The following is an 18,414-nucleotide window of genomic DNA, read 5'->3' on the forward strand; positions in this document are numbered from 1 at the left end:
CAAACTCTGATTGAAAAACACTCTCCTTTGCACCAACTACCGTCTCCCTTGACACGAAGCATAAACGAAGCTTCGTTGCCTGGGAAACGAGCCTCGCAGATCAACAAGCCACAGAAAACAGAGCTTCTGCTTGAAACAAGCTCTATTTCCTCCAGAAAGCCGCCCCAGCATAGGCCAATGGAAGAGTTTGCCTCACTCGCGCTGGCACGTCACGAACCTTGCTCTCCCAAAGCCTCAACAACACCGGGGAGCCCCGAGACTGCTTGCACTACTGTTCCTATGTTACTAGTTGAAAAACACGGTAAGCGCAAGCTGTTTTTAAAAAAATACGCACTAACGTTTATATGAACATCGCACGTTCGCTTTACCAGAGCAAAATTAAACTTTATCAACAAATGGACCGCAATACTCCATCTTAAACAAATAAACTCACAATATATGGTTCACCTTACAATTATTTCATCAACTAATCAATCAACTTTAACTAAAACGATTCCTCTTAAATCTTATTAACATTAAATTCAAACATACGCCCATAAATTGGGTTTCATAACAAACTTCCCCCACAGTCATACTTAATAAAAACTCATATTCTTATTATAATTTCATATTAAAGGACCAATACTTAACTGCTCAGAAGCAGCAATCAAAAGAGGAAGAAGATGGTGGTCCCATGTTATTTATGAACTTGAAGATTCTTTTTGGATTCTGATGTTTTTTTTGGATTACATGAGCTTTTAATGGTGCTGCTCAGAAGTGGAAATAGTTTAATGCATAATGATAGCCTCCTGTTTTGACATAAAATGTTGCTCTTGTTATAGTTGAATCCCTGAGTCTTCTTATACGCATTCACTCTGCAGTCTTAGGGTATTTCTGATGTCTTCCCAGACAAGTGACTATGTTGTTAAACGCATAAAAGTCGGACAGACTAGGTGTATACATTGTGGTGTTGCGGTCTAGTCCGCGGCGCGCACGACGTGCGACGTCACCGGACTTCCGGCGGCGGCCATCTTGGATTCGGCACTAGCGCGCCGATTCAAAGGGGATCGGAGCTCCGTACTGGCGCTCCTGCTGGCAATTGTAAATTTGAAATAAATACCCTTCAACACCACCACCACGACTACTATCTTCTGTGGGGGTACCACCTGTGAGTAAGGGGCACTACTTTACAATGGCGACGAGGAGGTGAAACGGCCCAGCGCTGCCTCCAGGGTGAGTGCCACGTGGTGAGCATGCTATCTACACCCACGGTCACCACCCCAAACAGGCAGGAGCGCGGCAGTGTCACGGAGAGCGGCAGAGGGCACGCATCAGGACGGAAGGGTCCCAACCGAGCCTGGTTCAGGACGGCAGCAGCCCGGCGGTAAGGGACAGCGCCAGGGAGAGTGCACGTGGCCAGGCAACTCCACGCATCGTGGCGGAGGTCACAGGAAGACACGCGGGAAGCGGAAAATCCAACCAAGACGACGACCCAGTCGAAGGGAGCTCCAGCGGCACCAGTGCGTCGAGAAGTTCGAGCCCAAGGACGCGGCGGACGGAGGCTGGGAGTAAGATGAGTACCACATCGACCGTGTTGCCGAACCCAGTACCCTTCCTAACGAAGGCGGGGGTTCCGGAGATGCCGTGGGAGGACTGGAAGCAGTATTTCTTGAACTACCTGTTCGCTTTAGAGGAGGAAGGCGGCGCAGAGTTCTCGAGCACGCGCAGGAAGAGGATACTCTTACACCATCTGGGCCCAGCAGGTCAGAGAGTGTACGACGATCTGGTGAAGGTAGTGCGGCCCACAGGAGACGATGATGTGTTTCAGCACGCGATCGACGATATGGATGCCCATTACCGCCCGACCGTGTGTACAGCCGTCGACAGGTACAACTTCTACCACAGAGCGCAACATAAAGGGGAAACGATCGACCAGTATGTGGCGGCGTTACAGAAGCTGGCCCTAACGTGCAAATTTGGGACCTTCCAGGAAGAGTTGATCAGGGACCAAATAGTAATGCATGCGGCGAACACGTCCATCCAAGACAAGCTGTGGGCCAATGGCGACGAACCCCTTAAGACAGTGGTGGCCATGGTAAAGAAAGCCGAATTGTCCAAGAGGTGTGCAGAGGTGGCGAAGAAAGACCGTCTCCCGGAACAAGCGGTGTGCAGGATAGAGGAACGAAAGAGCCGCGAGGGCCAAGCGGCGGCGGAACAACACAACACGCGACCATACAGGAAGTCCACGACCAAGGGCGCGAAACAGCAAGGAGAGGGACAAGGGAGCACCAACACGTGCTACAGATGCGGCAGCAATAGACACGCCGCCAACGACAAAGGGTGCCCAGCGTTCCGGGCCAAATGCACGTACTGTGGCCTGATGGGCCATTACGAAAGGGTATGCCGAAGGAAAGCGCCGAGGCAGCAAGTGAAGTACGTGGCACAGGAGACGGGCAAGGAGGAAGAAGCGGAAAGCCAGGAGGACGAAGAAGAGATCCTGATGATAGAGGATCAGATATTGGGGATTGACGGGGCGGTCGACAAGAAACCCAGATGCGACATGAACATCGGGGGAGTGAGAGTCACAATGGTCGCAGACTCGGGTTCCCCCTACACGATCATAAGAAGGAAGATATGGGAGGAGGACTTCGAACCGGTTACAACACACCAACTGCGTCCCACAGACATCCATCCTGTGACATTCACCGGGGAACCCATACCGATGGTCGGGTATTGCCCTCTAACCTTCGAGTTCAAGGGTAGACCGTGCGAAGGGAAACTATACGTGGCAGAAAAAGGGCCATCAGTATTAGGATGGAGGGATCAAGGAAAGCTTGGGATAAAATTGAACCCGGGAGGTCGTGTTCAAGTGCTCATGATGGAGGAAGACCCTGGAGTGGGAGCAAGGCAGTGGAAGGAGGAGTTTCCCGAAGTCTTCAGAGATGATATAGGGAAGTTAACCAAATTTACGCACCGAATAAACCTGAAGGAAGGAGCCCGACCGGTGTCACACAAAGTGCGGAACATTCCGTTCCGCACCAGAGAGGCAGTACAAGAGTGTTGGACCCGGCCTCATAACATGGCTCTACTGGTCCCCACACCACCTAACCTGGTGCCGGCAGCCCCAATCCCCCGGCCTCACCAAGCCTCTCCACCAGAACACACGCACTCGACCCGGACATCCTCGTCCATGGCCTCTCTCCTTTCAGCCACCCCGGGCCCGCGTGCCCACTTCATGCACCAAGATGGCCGCCCGGCCCCAGCGCGACCCGGGCCTAGAGGCGCCACTCCGGCTGGAGGACATCACGCTTCCAGGGGTGAGAGAGGGAGGAGCAGTTTCTATCGCACCTCTGAACTCCCCTGGGACGATGGGTTTCGATCGGCCCTCCGGCCTCCCTGAAGGCTGGCTCCACGCCTGCTGGGTGTCTGGGACTCCTCCCGACCCGGCCATGAAAAGATCACAAGACAATGGCAGGAAAACCCCGACAAGCGACCCCCAGGTGACAAGACCCCTGCCTGGACAGACTCCGGACATCAAAGAGGGGTCGACCTATAACAAGGGGTGCTCTGGGACTGTCCGGCAGATTCGACGCTGGAACAACGAGAGCCTGCTGACGCGGTCGCGGCTCCTGGAACTGAGAACTACCTGAGCCCTGCTGAGTGACTCGCGGCTCCCCGAAGATCGTAAGACCCCCGAACGTGTACCTGAGCCCTGCTGAGTGACTCGCGGCTCCCCGAAGATCGTAAGACCTCCAAACTTGTACCTGAGCCCTGCTGAGTGACTCGCGGCTCCCTGCAGATCGTAAGACTGCCGAACTTGTACCTGAGCCCTGCTGAGTGACTCGCGGCTCCCTGCAGATCGTAAGACCTCCGAACTTGTACCTGAGCCCTGCTGAGTGACTCGCGGCTCCCTGCAGATCGTAAGACCTCCGAACTTGTACCTGAGCCCGCTGAGTGACTCGCGGCTTCCACAGACTCCACTGGTCCCGCCAGACCGAACGACAACCAGCCTACCCCCCAGCTCGAGGATTGTGAGCTGTGCGCCGGGTACATCCTTACCTTGAACTTTTGTGCCAAAGACTGTCCCGCTACCCCCTATCCCTTCCGAGACTCATTGAGCCCGCGCTCTCCTTGTACATATTTGCAGTGCTAACCTAATTGATAAAGATTGGTTCCTGAGAACGCACGGTGTGTTGTTTCTGTGTCGTGTGGTGCCCGAAGTACGATCCTCGATACGAGACTTCTCCTCCTGAGGAGTCCCCCGCCAGTGCCCGGCTACGATACTTGGGGGTGGGTCTCAGGGTAGTCAGGACTCCCTTCCCGGGCTCCTCTGAGGTCGCCGTCTAACATTGGTGAAGAGGTACTGCGGAGGTTGGAGGACAACGGGATCATTGAAGCCATCGACAATGCGGAATGGTTGGCCCCCTTAGTTGTGGCACAGAAGCCGAACGGGAAGGTGAGGTTGTGTGTGGACCTCAGGGAGCTCAACAAAATCATCGTAGTGGACAAGTTCCCTCTTCCCCGCATCAACGAGATGCTGGCCAAGACCAAGGGCGCCAAGTGGTTCTCCATGGTAGACTTAACGTCCGCATACCACCAGATCGCACTCCACAAATCGTGCAACCATCTCACATCGTTCATAACGCCGTTTGGGTGCTACAAATTCTTACGGATGCCGTTCGGGCTGGCCTCTGCTGCAGCAGTGTTCCAAAAATTGATGTACCGCCTGTTCAACAAGATGGAGGGAATCCAGTACTTCCAGGACGACATCTTGGTGATGGGAGCCTCCAGGGAAGAACATGACCAGAAGCTGGCGGACGTACTGGCAGTACTCAAGCATAATGGTCTCACAGCCAAGTGGGACAAGTGCAGGTTCGGAATGGAGAGTGTCATGTACCTGGGGCATGAAATCAGCCAGGACGGCATAAAACCCAAAGCGTCAAACGTGGCGGCTATCAGGAACGCACCCACACCATCAAACAAGGAGGAGGTACGGACGTTCTTAGGGATGGCTGAATTCTACAGCAAGTTCGTATCCCACTTCGCGTCAAAGACACACCACCTGAGGTCGATCCTGAAGGACATGACGGCGTTTGCATGGAAGGAAGAACAACAGCAGGAATTCGAGAGGATGAAAGGGGATATATGCGGTGCGGTACCCATTCAAGGATTCGACCCAACGGCTCCCACGATCCTGACCACAGACGCGAGCGACCAAGGTCTAGGCGCAGTACTAACTCAACAGTCCGCACAAGGAGCGGCAGCCACGATCAGCTTCGCATCCCGCACGTTGGCTGACAATGAACGCAAATTCAGCGTGATTGAAAAAGAGATGCTGGCCGTGGTGTGGGCGGTGGAGAGGTTCCGACAGTTCCTGTGGGGAGGAAGATTCCTTTTGCGAACAGATCACAAACCCCTGGTAAAAGTCCTCACGTCCAACGGCCATGAGCACGCAACACCGAGGATCGCCAAAATGACGCTACGACTCCTCGACTACGTGTACGACGTGGAGTACATACCCGGTACCAGGAACAGAGTAGCAGACTACCTAAGCAGGGCAGCAGCGAAGGAATCTGCAGAGACACAAGACACAGAAAAGTGGGCAGAGTACGCAGTGGCGTTCATAGGGGATCACGAGAAAGCCATCAGCAGGCAAGAGTATGAGGCTGACGAGAAGGTGAAGGCAGTCAAAACGTATGTGACGCAAGGGTGGCCGGAGAAGAGGCTACTCGGAGAAGAACTCAATTAGTACTGGGAAATCAGAGAAGAACTGTCGTTGGGAGACGACCCATGTTTCCTGTTCCGGGGTAACAAGGTAGTGCCTCCGATGGCGTTGAGACCTAGAGTGGTGGCCTTGGCCCACGAAGGGCATTTGGGAATCGTGAAAACGAAGGGAAGAGTGAAGGAGGACTACTGGTGGCCAGGGTTGGACCTCGCGGTGGAACGACACGTCAGGGCGTGCGAACAGTGCAGCAATGCAGACAAGACACAAAGGATGCTGCGTCCACCACTGGGACGTTTTGAGTGTCCGGAAAATCCGTGGGAAGAAATCTCAATAGACGTCCTAGGCCCCATACAGGATGCCAGTGGTAACCAGAAGTACCTCACCGTAGTCGTGGACAGGTACTCGAAGTGGCCAGAAATCCATGTGGATGAGAACGCGGAGACAGACACCATCTTAGGATTCCTCACGGACATATTCATCAGGGAAGGAATCCCCAAGGGAATCCTAAGCGACAACGGCCCGCAGTTCACGTCGACCAAATGGGAGGCCTTCATGGACAGAAATGGGATAACGGTCAGACGCACCCCCGTCTACCACCCCGCGGGGAATGGAGCAGTGGAGAGATTCAATAGAGTAATAATGGGGTCGGTGCAAGCTGCAATCGGACAAGGGGCGAGCTGGGAGAAGGAACTTAAGCGTTTGCTATGGGCTTACAGGATAACTCCCTCTTCCACAGGCTACAGCCCGTTCCGAATACTGAGAGGAAGAGAACCGTTCACCCGAGACAACGTGGCATGGAAGAGGCTCACCGTGCAGAGTCATTGGTCACCGGCAGTGGTGCGCAAGAACTTGGAGAAGGCGCAAGCCGTGTACACTAACTACTATGACTCAAGGCACAACACCAAGGAAGTCGCACTGGAAAAAGGGGAGTGGGTTAGGGTGAAGCTCCCAACACCCGGGAGAAAGGGGGACAGCAAATTCACGCCCCCATTCCAAGTAGTGGAACCCTACTCCACATCGGCCTTACTGAGCGACGGGAAGATATGGGCCCAAGATCGTATGGCAAGATGTACCAGGGCCGAGGAGACAGAGCACAGAACGGAACTGAACAACATGGACAAAACCCGGTCCACACCGGCGACAAAGGGAGATAGGAGAAGACTGGAAGGAGAAGCGGGAGGCTCTCCTCAAGAGGTCTGGAGTCCAAGAGGAGGGGGAGTTGAGACACCAGGACTTAGAGACCAAGAGACAGCGATAGAGACAGAGTTGGGTGGTCCTGAACTCAATGAAGCGAGTGGAGCAGCATCCCCGAGTGGGGGGGGCACCACTCCAACCGCGAGCACAGGAGGTAGGAGAACACGCTGCGGGAGGAGAATAATGCTGCCACGAAGATTCGAAGAGTTCAGCCTGGACCACAAGTAAGACTGTGCACGTGCGTAGGGGGGAACATGGCATGTTGTGTTTATAAAGGAGGGAGATGTGGTGTTGCGGTCTAGTCCGCGGCGCGCACGACTTGCGACGTCACCGGACTTCCGGCGGCGGCCATCTTGGATTCGGCACTAGCGCGCCGATTCAAAGGGGATCGGAGCTCCGTACCGGCGCTCCTGCTGGCAATTGTAAATTTGAAATAAATACCCTTCAACACCACCACCACGGCTACTATCTTCTGTGGGGGTACCACCTGTGAGTAAGGGGCACTACTTTACATACATGGTTTGATTTTCTTGCAAAAGTGTCGCTCATAGTTGTTGAAGGTCACTCATGATTATACTTAAATTGGAGAAATGTCACACATGAGCAATGTGTACCCAGGGAGATATGCAGTAGTTATACAAAAAAGAAACCACAGAGTGAACACTAATACCTTATGGGTTCTTGGACAAATGTGGAGGGTGCAGACACACGCCGCTGTGTGCGGCTACATGGTAAGGCAAGAGACTGTGTGTGGAAGTATAAAGCAGGTTCTTAAGTGCACCTCACAGGGCATGGGGGCACACCTGGATAGACAGGTGAGGTATGCTCCAGCAGGCATGTTCTATTTCATATGATAAAGGTCAGCTTCTCTGGGGTAAGAGGAAGATGGCATATGGACATTAGGTTCAAGTGGTACAATCCACCGATTACCATCCTTGAGCAGGGCCATCTGCAAGCGAAGTGGTTCCCTTGATTGTCTGGTACGCCGCGCAGAGGGCATTCATCATACCATGATATAAGGGCCAAAAGCAACAAATTATATATATATATATATATATATATATATATATATATATATATATATATATATATATATATATATATATATATATATATATATATATATATATATATATATATATATATATATATAGATAGAGAGAGAGAGAGAGAGAGAGAGAGAGATAAGGATATATGAGCACCTGGACATGTTTGAGTGATAATGACAGATAGGACACCACCCCTGCCATATTTTGGCAGTAGTAAAACTGGTATGTCCATTTTTGGGGGCAGTGGCCATACAATTTAAAGCAAAGCTAAAGAAACGTGCACCAGTCTTAAGCTAGGACGATAGCTTAATGCGATGCATTCCGACTATGAAAGAAACAAAAAAAAGAAATTATTTTGCAAACCTTGCAGCATAAATGACCCCCTGATTTGAAGTGTGGTACAAACAGCTAAACTAGTTCTTGCGGGTAATTCTACGCGACACCAGCCTACTAACTGGGATATTGATGGCGAAAACCTATAGAACAGTCTGAACTTAATAATAATGGCTGTACTCAATGATGAGCTGGCGGAGACGTTTGCTCACTGTCACAAGTCTTCACACTTGCAAAATAAAACAGCTGCAGAGAACTGGGGCTCTAGGCGAATGTGTTGGGTAGTAATTTTAGGTCAAGGTTTAACAGAAGTAGGTTAGCCGCACATGTTACGTGGTGTTTCTGGGGATCCCATGTAAATCAAAGGGCCTTACATCAAGCGATAGTACCATTGGGGTGCAGCCTGGGGGCTACGAAGCAGGGCTGGGGCCTAACCGCTTTCGGTCGACCAAAAGAAATAGGCAAAGTATTCCCACCCTATACCAAGCAGGCTTTCCAATCACTGAGGCACAGAGCAACCATGGAGAAAAAGGTTTGGAAGGTAGAAACAAAGTGTCTCCTCGCTCACTGAAACGCTAACTCTCATGTTTAGGTGTTTACTACTTCTTGTTTTCCGGTGCCTGTGCGCTCAGCTACAATAAGTGTTTCTTAAGGTGATGAATTAAGAGGGTCCTCTCTGTCCCATTTGCCAGCAGTCCACGGTATGGGTGTTTGACAAAGCCATTGATTGGTGGTAGCTAGCAAATGAAATTGTTGGGGGACGGTGTGCCACATCACTCCCTCCCCCCCCAAAAAGTATATGACTATCTTTTCTTTCATTTATGACATTAGGTGGCAGACAACACCCTGGGTGGCTGAAGAGGACCCGTCCATGCTTGCACATGACTGGGAGAAACGGAGTCAGCTTCAGCGACTCTAAGAGGATTAGAATTGGTGCTCCAGCGCTGAATACCAAAAATCCCCTCGCTACATCACAGACCACAGATCTTCTTCTACAACCACATTTCATTCACTCATTCACTGGTGTGACCCATAACACCAGTCATTCATTCTACCTTTAGATCAATGGACCTCGAGAGACGGGGAATCCTTTCTTTACTCCATGCACTGGAAACTATGGGAGGAAAATTTCACCAATCACCTGATGCGTAATAACAAATTCACCTATTCATCCCTACCTCACCAGGGTCTTAATACCTTTATAACCTAGCAGTTCCTCCCATGCTATTGGCCATGGATCAGCTAGTTGCTGGGAAAAGCGACATCTTATTCTTCTAAACAATATACATCAAAACACCTCAAATAATAACCCGACATAGTTCTTAAATGAATTAAAAGTTTATCTAATTAAAGCATAAGGAAATCATAATGCATTCAATATTTTGGTTCGCATATTTACCTAATCTGACTAAATGGCGTCCTCTATGTCAAATTCAGATCTTTCATCTATATGCCCATAAATCAAAGAATCAGTTTGTAAGTTAATTGGGCGTCTGATCAGTCCATCAGAGTCTCTGGCAAGCTGCTGTCCAGCAGTGTCACCGTCCTCTCCGTCAGCATAACGTCGGGCAATCTGGTAAAGTGAAGGTGTGCGTTGTCCCTACCCTCTCTAGTCTACTTTTATAGTAAATTTTGACAACAAATGTTACAATACATGTTTAGAACAAATTCGATTGGTTGAACCAGAATCATTCTTCCTGATTCCCATGCATTTAATGTTGCATTAGATGTAGTTCTCAATTTATTAATAAAATGGTAACAGTTTCTAGTCCATCCAGGGCATGTTTATTCCCATGCGGGTTTGTGTTCATAGTGTCATCAATTATAACAGTTCATGGTTTAAGGAAGTTCATTGTTTGAGGCTTGGCACCCCTCCCGGTGCGTCCTTCACGAGTACAGTCTGCCTGGGGTCAGGACGAGGTTATTGTTGCTCATCTTTTAGCGCAGGCGTACTTCACTCAGTGACTTCTGTATCTCGTCTGTCCGTCAAAATAGGGATGGCAGCCATTTTGTGGCCACTCCAAAAAGGTCAACTTAAGCAAAGAGACACAAAACGTAATTAATACATGGAAAAGACTATTTAAATGTTATTCCCTCACTAACCCCATTATGTGTGTGTATTTTCCTAGCAAAAGCAACACGCATTGCGGTTTATACTCACAATTTAAAGCACGATTCACAAATCACATCACAAAGCAACATATAACATGCAAATTCTAAATATCTGACAGTAGGCGTACGAAAACTAATTTACGTATCAATCAGGCCATGCAAATGCGATTCCCACGTGTATTTTCTAATTAGTAATATTGATTAATTAAACACAGCAAACCATTAATACTATTAATGTTAATCAATTATTCATGTTAACTCAAAATGATAAAATGGAGGAGGTATACGATTCTTAGGGAAAACCTCGCTCCAGCAATCCCCCCTTTGGTGATTTTATCACCACAAAAACACCCAAATTTAGTACCCTTTTACGGAGATTTGAAATGACTTCTTACTCATAGCACAAAATTCAGTTTCTTCATATTCATCTCTTTTTGCTTTCGTATACATATTGTCTTTCCACTCATCTAAGGCTATCTCTTCAAAATCCCTTTCTGGATCTTTTCCTTTTCTCTTAAGTTTATCTCTTTTTATTTTATTATTTGTTTTCTTTTTCCTGCAAAACATACACCCTAATCTTATCACTAATACTGCAACTATCACACATGTTAATGGAAACTGAATTTTACCTATAACAGTACTACCTATTTTAGCTCAGAAATTTTTAATAGCAGCTATTTTCTTTCCCATTCTTGTCCATACATCTTCAACCTCCAGTGGTACAAGTTCATCGTGCAATTCAGTAATATTTTTAATGTAAACCTTTAGATCTTTACTTTCATCTGGAATGTAGGTGCAACAATGTTGAACTTTCAGCATTCCACAGACTCCACCCTCTTTTGCCAATAGAATGTCAAGGGCAAGTCGATTTTGCATTACCATAGCACGCATGGCAACCATTTCAGTATTAACCAATAAGAATCCATGAGCAGTGCTTGTTGACAAGCGATCCACTACTGTAGATAATCTTCTAATTTTATTTGCATTCAGAGTTATTCCCACTGCCGGTATCAATGCACAAAAGATGTCACCCACAATTTCAGCCCAATATTCTCTCTTTCTACGCACTAAATGGCTATTAAACTATTTACACCCTCTTCTCTGTCCATGTGAAGGATTTTTGGAAATACGAGGCCTACATAACATGTGCCATACCAATGGTCTGGCAAACGATAATATGCCCTGTTCCCACTGTTAAAATATATTCCAGGGAATACTGGATCTCTTCCACCTTTGAATCCCCACCCACCCATGATTCGGTATGTATCATGGCACTCACTATTACCTACAAACAGGTTATCATATGCAGTTTGATTCCTTCTTATACCAATTTTTCCTTTCTGAGGCCTATCTAAAGCTATTGTTGGTGTTGACTCTCCTTTTGTCAGGTGTTTCTCCATTTCTATGGCCCAAGCTGTTTTCTCAACCTTTCCTTCTGATGCCTTTTTGTGCATCTTATGCCTTCTTTCCTCAACCATATTCAAAAATGTATTTTCTTCTTTCTGCAAACTGCATGTCAAATTATATTTAAACACAGCTTCTAATGTTAGTTCACTAGTCTCTAGGAAAAATTCACCTAAAACCTTTGCAGGTCTTACCTTATTTAACTTATTATTAGCAGGCACTAATGCAAAAATGTTATCTACATCTGAAAAAGAATACTCTAATTTCCCTATCTCATAAAATAAGCTAGCTATTACACTACATGTTATTCCATAAGTAGCTGGAAGGTGATGATAAGTCACTCCCTCTGCCACAGAAGCAGGTAACCTAGCAGTCCCTTACGTCCATAGTCTTTACATATTCATACAATAATTTTGAAAATACATTATTAGAGAAATCGTTACTAGACCTATCTTTATGCAAATGAATGTTTGTTTCTACAGTCGGTACTACCTTTGAGATTTTACCTATGTTAGTTTTATTTTGACCATTTCCTTCTATTGTATCTATCGTGACTTTAAATGATATTACAAGAGCTAGGATGCTCCATAAAAGCATTAATAATCCTGTACAACAGCAACAAGTTTTACACCATCTTTTCATGAATGTACATCTACTTTTACTACCATCTGTGTTAGCCATTTTTCTAAAATAGACCGCGTCTTTTGACTTAGCCTCTTCTACTCTATGACCAGTTTCTACCCCAAAGCTTCTAAGCTTCTACTTGGTTCTATTAGTTTTCTACTTCTTCTCTTTAATTATAGTTCTCCACATCAACAGCTTCTTTGATCATTCAGTTTGGCATCTCATCGTCCTTTGCCTCCTTCACCCAATCAGGATACAGAATTTCCTGAATCTCCGCTTCTTCTTCTCCAATGTCGGACAAGAGAACTCTCAGGATTTCTGATTCTTCTTCTACTTTAACCACTTTCAGTAAAGCCTCCTCTGGATTTCCTTGACTATCTGCCTCTTGGGATTCTTCAGGCAGGGCCACATACGTCCATTCCGGCGACTTATACTTCTGGTTAGGTTTTCTTGTTCTTCCGGATTCTTTTGTTACAACTGTTTCTTTTTCCTTTGATTTTTCCTGACTCGTGACTTCATTCACCTGTTCAGCTCTTGGTGATTTTACTCGAGACAGTCGATATCTTAGTCTTTTTATTTTGTTTGGCCAAACTTCTGGTTTTACAGTTCTTCTCAATTTACTTTCTTTGACATTCTTTTCATTCTTTTCTTCTCTCCAAGCTCTCTTTCTCAGAACTCGACCTTCAGGTATTTCGTTCCCACTCTCTTCTGATTCTGTACCAACTTGGTTTTCCTTTTCACCAGTTTCTTTATCCACCACTTGTTCTGTTCTGGTTTCCCTACTTCTTTCCCTCCTCGGATCTCCGGCACGCAATCTTCCTGCTGACTACTTGTCCCTTCACCTAGCTGGATGTTGCAGTTCCCTACACCTCCTCGGGGGTCTTCCGCAATCTGTCCCTCTCTCTCTCTGTAACTGTCCCTTCTTCATTCAAATCTATCAATTCAGGTGGAATTTCTCTCAAATTTTTATCTGGGATTTGTTCTTTTTGACTTTCTTTTACTGCTTCTTCTTCTTTGTCTATTCCTTCCTTCTTTTTAGGTTCTTTACTGGGACCTTTCTTTCTCTGCTCGTCTTCAGAATCTGAGCTGTCAGAAATCTGCAATCTTCTTCTCAGAGAGACACTTCTGGGGACCAGAATCTGCTTTGGTTCATTTTCCCCCCTTTCAGGATTTTCACGTGTTTTTGGCTCTTCGTGATCTGATTCAGTACTTGACTCTGATTCGTCATAGTACTCTTTCTCCTTGCAATCCACTGGATTTGGTATTCTCAAGGTATGGCTGGCATGGATCCAGTGTTTCAGTCCAGCACACTTCACAGCTGTTGTCGTGGTCAGAATGACTTGTCTTGGTTTTCCCCACCTGGGAACCAAACAGTTTCTTCTTCTGTGGACCTTTATCCTCACCCAATCTCCTGGGCTTAGATCATGGGCTTGCTTCTTTTCAAGGGTGGTGGCATCCCCTCCAACCTGATGAAACCCAGAATGAACTGCGTCAGCCAGGCCTTTACAGTACTCCAACCCCATGTCATCAGAAATTGTCATCAGTTTGTTGACTGGTATGTAAGCATGCCTCATCGCACGTCCCATGATTATTTCATGAGGACTTAACCCTGTAGTTCTATCTGGGGTTGCACGTATGGTCATCAAAACTAGAGGCAAGACATCAGGCCATTTCATTCCCGTGGCTAAAAATATTTTCCCAATTCTGTTTTTGATTGTACCATTCATTTGCTCAACCACACCAGAAGCCTTTGGTCGATAGGCACAGTGCAGTGTCTGTTGTACATTTAATGCTTCACTGACCAATTTCACAATCTCATTATAGAAATGCCCTCCTCCGTCTGATTCAAGGGTCACTGGGAACCCGAACCTGGGGATGAATTCCCTCAAACGCAGCTTTGCTACTGTCAATCCATCATTTCTCCTTGTCGGGTATGCTTCTACCCACCTGGAGAATAGGCAGACTATGACCAGAACGTATCTCAATCTGTTACATGTTGGCATCTCAATGAAATCTATTTGCATTCTGGTAAAAGGCCCTCCTTCTCAGCCTATAGTTCCTAGGCTCACCACTGTTTTTCTCCCAGGATTGTACTGCTGACAAATTAAACATCTCTGACATAGGCTCTCTGATATAATTCTGAATTTTGGGTTGTACCAGGTCTGCTTAAACAACCTGATCATAGCATCTTTCCCTATGTGTCCCTGGCCATGATACATCCGTGCCATGGTAGACAACATGCTATCAGACATAACTGGTCTTCCATCTCGATAGACCCACACATGATCCTTTTCCCTTGGTGCACATCGTGCTTTTACCCACTGCCTTGTTTCCTCATCTCCTGCTTCCTCCTGCAATTGCCTCACTTCTTCCCATGTCCCTACAACGTTAGTAAACATTAAGGAATAGGAAGTAATTTCTTTCTCCTTTGCCCGATTGACTGAATAATGATTTCTGGCGCAGTACTGTGCCATGTCATTGGCATAATGGTTGCCTACAGTAACATAATCCTCCCCTTGGTTATGGGCAGCACATTTCACCACAGCCAATTGTTTAGGCCGCTGTATCGCCTCAATCAACTTTCCAACCACTTCAGCATTCTTTATAGGAGTTCCACTTGAGGTCAGGAAACCTCTTTGCAGCCACAACTGCCCAAAATCGTGGACAACTCCGAAGCCATACTGGCTGTCAGTTATCACAGTCACTCTCACACCTTTCCCAATTTTGCATGCTCGAGTCAGAGCCACTAATTCTGCTACTTGGGCAGATTTTACTCCTTTTAGATAGGATGCTTCCATCACTGCTGAAACCGTGCACACTGCATATGCTGCACTCAACACCCCTTCTTCTGTTCTCAAACATGACCCATCAACAAATATTACATAATCATTTTCTGCCAAAGGTACATCTTTTATGTCTGGTCGTGGTTTCGTACAATACTCAAGCACATCCAAACAATTATGATCTGCTTCATCTCTCACTTCCACATTCTCACCACCAGGTAACAACGTTGCTGGATTCACATTCACACATCTTGCAAGGCTCACATTCGTTGCACCTAATATGACTTTCTCATACTTAGTCAGCCGACTATGTGCCATATACTGAGTACGACTCCTTGTTAAAAGAATCGCCACATCATGAGGTACAAACACTTTCAAAGGATATCCCATCACGATTCCTTCACTCTGCTCCAAACTTCGACATGTTGCAGCTACTGCTTTCAGACAACCAGGTAAGCCTACAGCTACTGGATCAAGCATCGATGAGTAATATGCAATCGGTCTCCTCAATCTTCCATGCTTCTGGATTAACACAGAAAGTGCACATCCATTTCTTTCACTGCAATACAACTCAAATTCTTTTTCATAATCAGGCATACCCAATGCTGGGGCTTCACACAATCCATCTTTCAATCGTTTGAATGCTGCCAATTCTTCCTTGTTCAATTCAAGGGGATCTTTTACATCACTCCTTGTTAGCCGAACCAGAGGTTTTGCAATCAGCGAAAAGTTGCTGATCCACTGGCGGCAATACCCTACCATTCCCAGAAACATTCTCACTTCTCTTTGAGTCATGGGGGCTCTCATTCCTTTTATGATTCTGATTCTGTCTATTGTTATTTCCCTCAATCCCTTTTCAATGTTATGTCCCAAATACTGTACTTCCTTCTTACAATACTGCAATTTGGCTGGGGAAGCTTTTAATCCTCCATCTGCCAGGTGATTTAGTAAGGCTATAGAGTCTACTTCACAAGCTTCACGAGTTTTCGACGCCACAAGGAGGTCGTCGATATACTGCACTAGTACTGAACTCTCGGGCATTTGCAGACTTTCCAACGACTTTTTCAACAATTGATAAAATACGGTCTCTAAACCGAAATGCAAAAATTTGCTGACTGTCGTGATGCAATGGAATAGAAAAGAACGCATGGCACAAATCAATTACTGTATACCATTCTGCATCATGGGGAATCTGATACAAAATCACTGATGGATTTGGCACAATGGGACAGCATGGTACAACGATTTTGTTTACCTTTCTCAGGTCTTGCACTATTCTGAATTTCCCATTTGGCTTTTTCAGGCCCATTATGGGTGAGTTACATGGACTGCTCAATATTTCTCTCAGGATTCCTTGCTTGATCATTTTCTCAATTATTGGAGTTACTCCTTCAATTATTTCAGGTGTCAATCTATACTGGGGAATGTTTGGATAACTAACTCCATCTTTGACAGTAATTTTTACTGGGTCCACGTTTCTCATTAGCCCTACATCTTCTCCAGTGAAATCCCAAACCTCTGCTTTTACAGACAGTTTCAATTCTCTAGGCAGTTTATCTGGATTAAATACTGCATATGTTCCAATAGTCTCACATTCTCTGTTAGCTATGGTCATTTTGTACAATACATCCTCATCTGATGTTTCAAAAGCTATTCCATCTGGAGTACAAAATATAGTGCAGTTCATCTTGCACAGTAGGTCCCTACCTAGCAAGTTCACAGGACTGATGTCACACACCACAAATCAGTGCATTTCAGAAAATTTCCCTATACTAACCTTTACGGATACACCAACTACTTGGATTGTTTCATCCGAAAGAGGAAGATTCTTAACATCAGCTGATCTAACAGTAGATCGAGTAGCGACAGTGTCCACTAGGAAAATAATGTTATCATCATTAATCTTCCCATCTACAAATGGTCCTGTCTGGTCTACTTCTAGAGTTGCGCCAAGTACGCACTCTTCTTCCTCCCTTCGGCACCGTCAATAATCCATTTCTGAATCACTCTCATCATGTTGCAGCCAGTACTGCGAAACAGTGCGAGCGCGTGATGGTTTATTTACCTGTTCTTCATTGTAGAATCCCGATTCCTTACTATACTTCTGTGAGTTTCTGTTCTGTGGAAAAGGTGGTTTTGGCACCTGATTCTGGGAAGTAACCACCTGCTGCTGTTGCTGCAGTTGACCACCCACCTCTTTCCGCACCTGTGGATTCAACGATCGATTTTCAATATTAGTATTTGAAGGGTTCTTACACTCGGATTTCCAATGCCTTAACTCACCGCAATTGTGACATGGGAATTTCTTTTTGGCTTCTTCTATATTACCTTTTCCTTTCCCTGTACCAAATCTTGGTCATACTCCTGGATTGTTTGCTTGTTCTACCAACTGAGCTTCCTGTCGTTCGGCTACCTTTACCTGTGCCCACATTGCCTTTTCTTTCAGCTTTCGCTGTTTTGCCTCAATCTCATCGCTGAAATATTTTGCATGTCTCAAAACTTCATCTATTTTCTTATTCTGCCAATCAACTGTATGCTGCTTTATCATATCACCAATTTCTGGACGTAAACCATATACAAACCTGTATACGAAATGACTCAAATCTTTATCACTCAGGTTCTCATCTCCACTGAACTGTTTAAAAGCCTGAATTAGTCTCTCATAATATGCATGAACTGACTCCTTGCTTTCCTGTTGGGTTCTGTCAATATTTACCCAATCAGTCTCTTTAGGGGGTACCTTATTTTTCAGAAATGCCATAACCTGCTCGTATTTCTTCATTACCTCTGGGTCGGGAGCCCCCGTCTTAGGGTCCCTGGGATACTCTTGAGTGGGCCAATTTATCATCAGCTTGCACTCTGTCCACAAATCTGCTGGTACTATTATATCGAATAGACTATTCAAATCTATCCATAATACCTTTGCCAATTTTACAAACCTGTCTACCTGCCGGTACCACTCGACAGGCTTTTCGCGTAGTCGAGGGAAATCATTTGTGAAAGACAAAATGTCCTGTCTTGTCCATGGAACATGTACATACCCTCCCCCTGGAATCTCTCTCATGGGGTATTCTGTCGTTACCTTTTCTTTCTCTCTAACGGGAAATGCTGAAACTGTCTTCTCTGTGATATTATCACGTCTTCTACACCACTTACTTCTCCATCTGTCAACATCTCCCCATTTTCTCAACAAACCAATTATGTCCTTAAT

At 46.2% G+C, this 18,414-nt stretch overlaps 1 long non-coding RNA gene across 1 annotated transcript in view; it reads left to right on the top strand.

The window, feature by feature from the left end:
- Positions 1-201: 201 nt before the first annotated feature.
- LOC146802079 (uncharacterized) overlaps positions 202-18,414 on the top strand; it is a 111,006-nt gene continuing 92,793 nt past the window's right edge. The window contains exon 1 of the long non-coding RNA XR_014967359.1: positions 202-301. This is a non-coding gene — a long non-coding RNA (uncharacterized LOC146802079). The remainder of the gene's footprint in view (positions 302-18,414) is intronic.

The sequence above is a fragment of the Triturus cristatus genome, chromosome 8, assembly GCF_964204655.1.
Source record: "Triturus cristatus chromosome 8, aTriCri1.1, whole genome shotgun sequence".
Classification (NCBI taxonomy): Eukaryota; Metazoa; Chordata; class Amphibia; order Caudata; family Salamandridae; genus Triturus; species Triturus cristatus.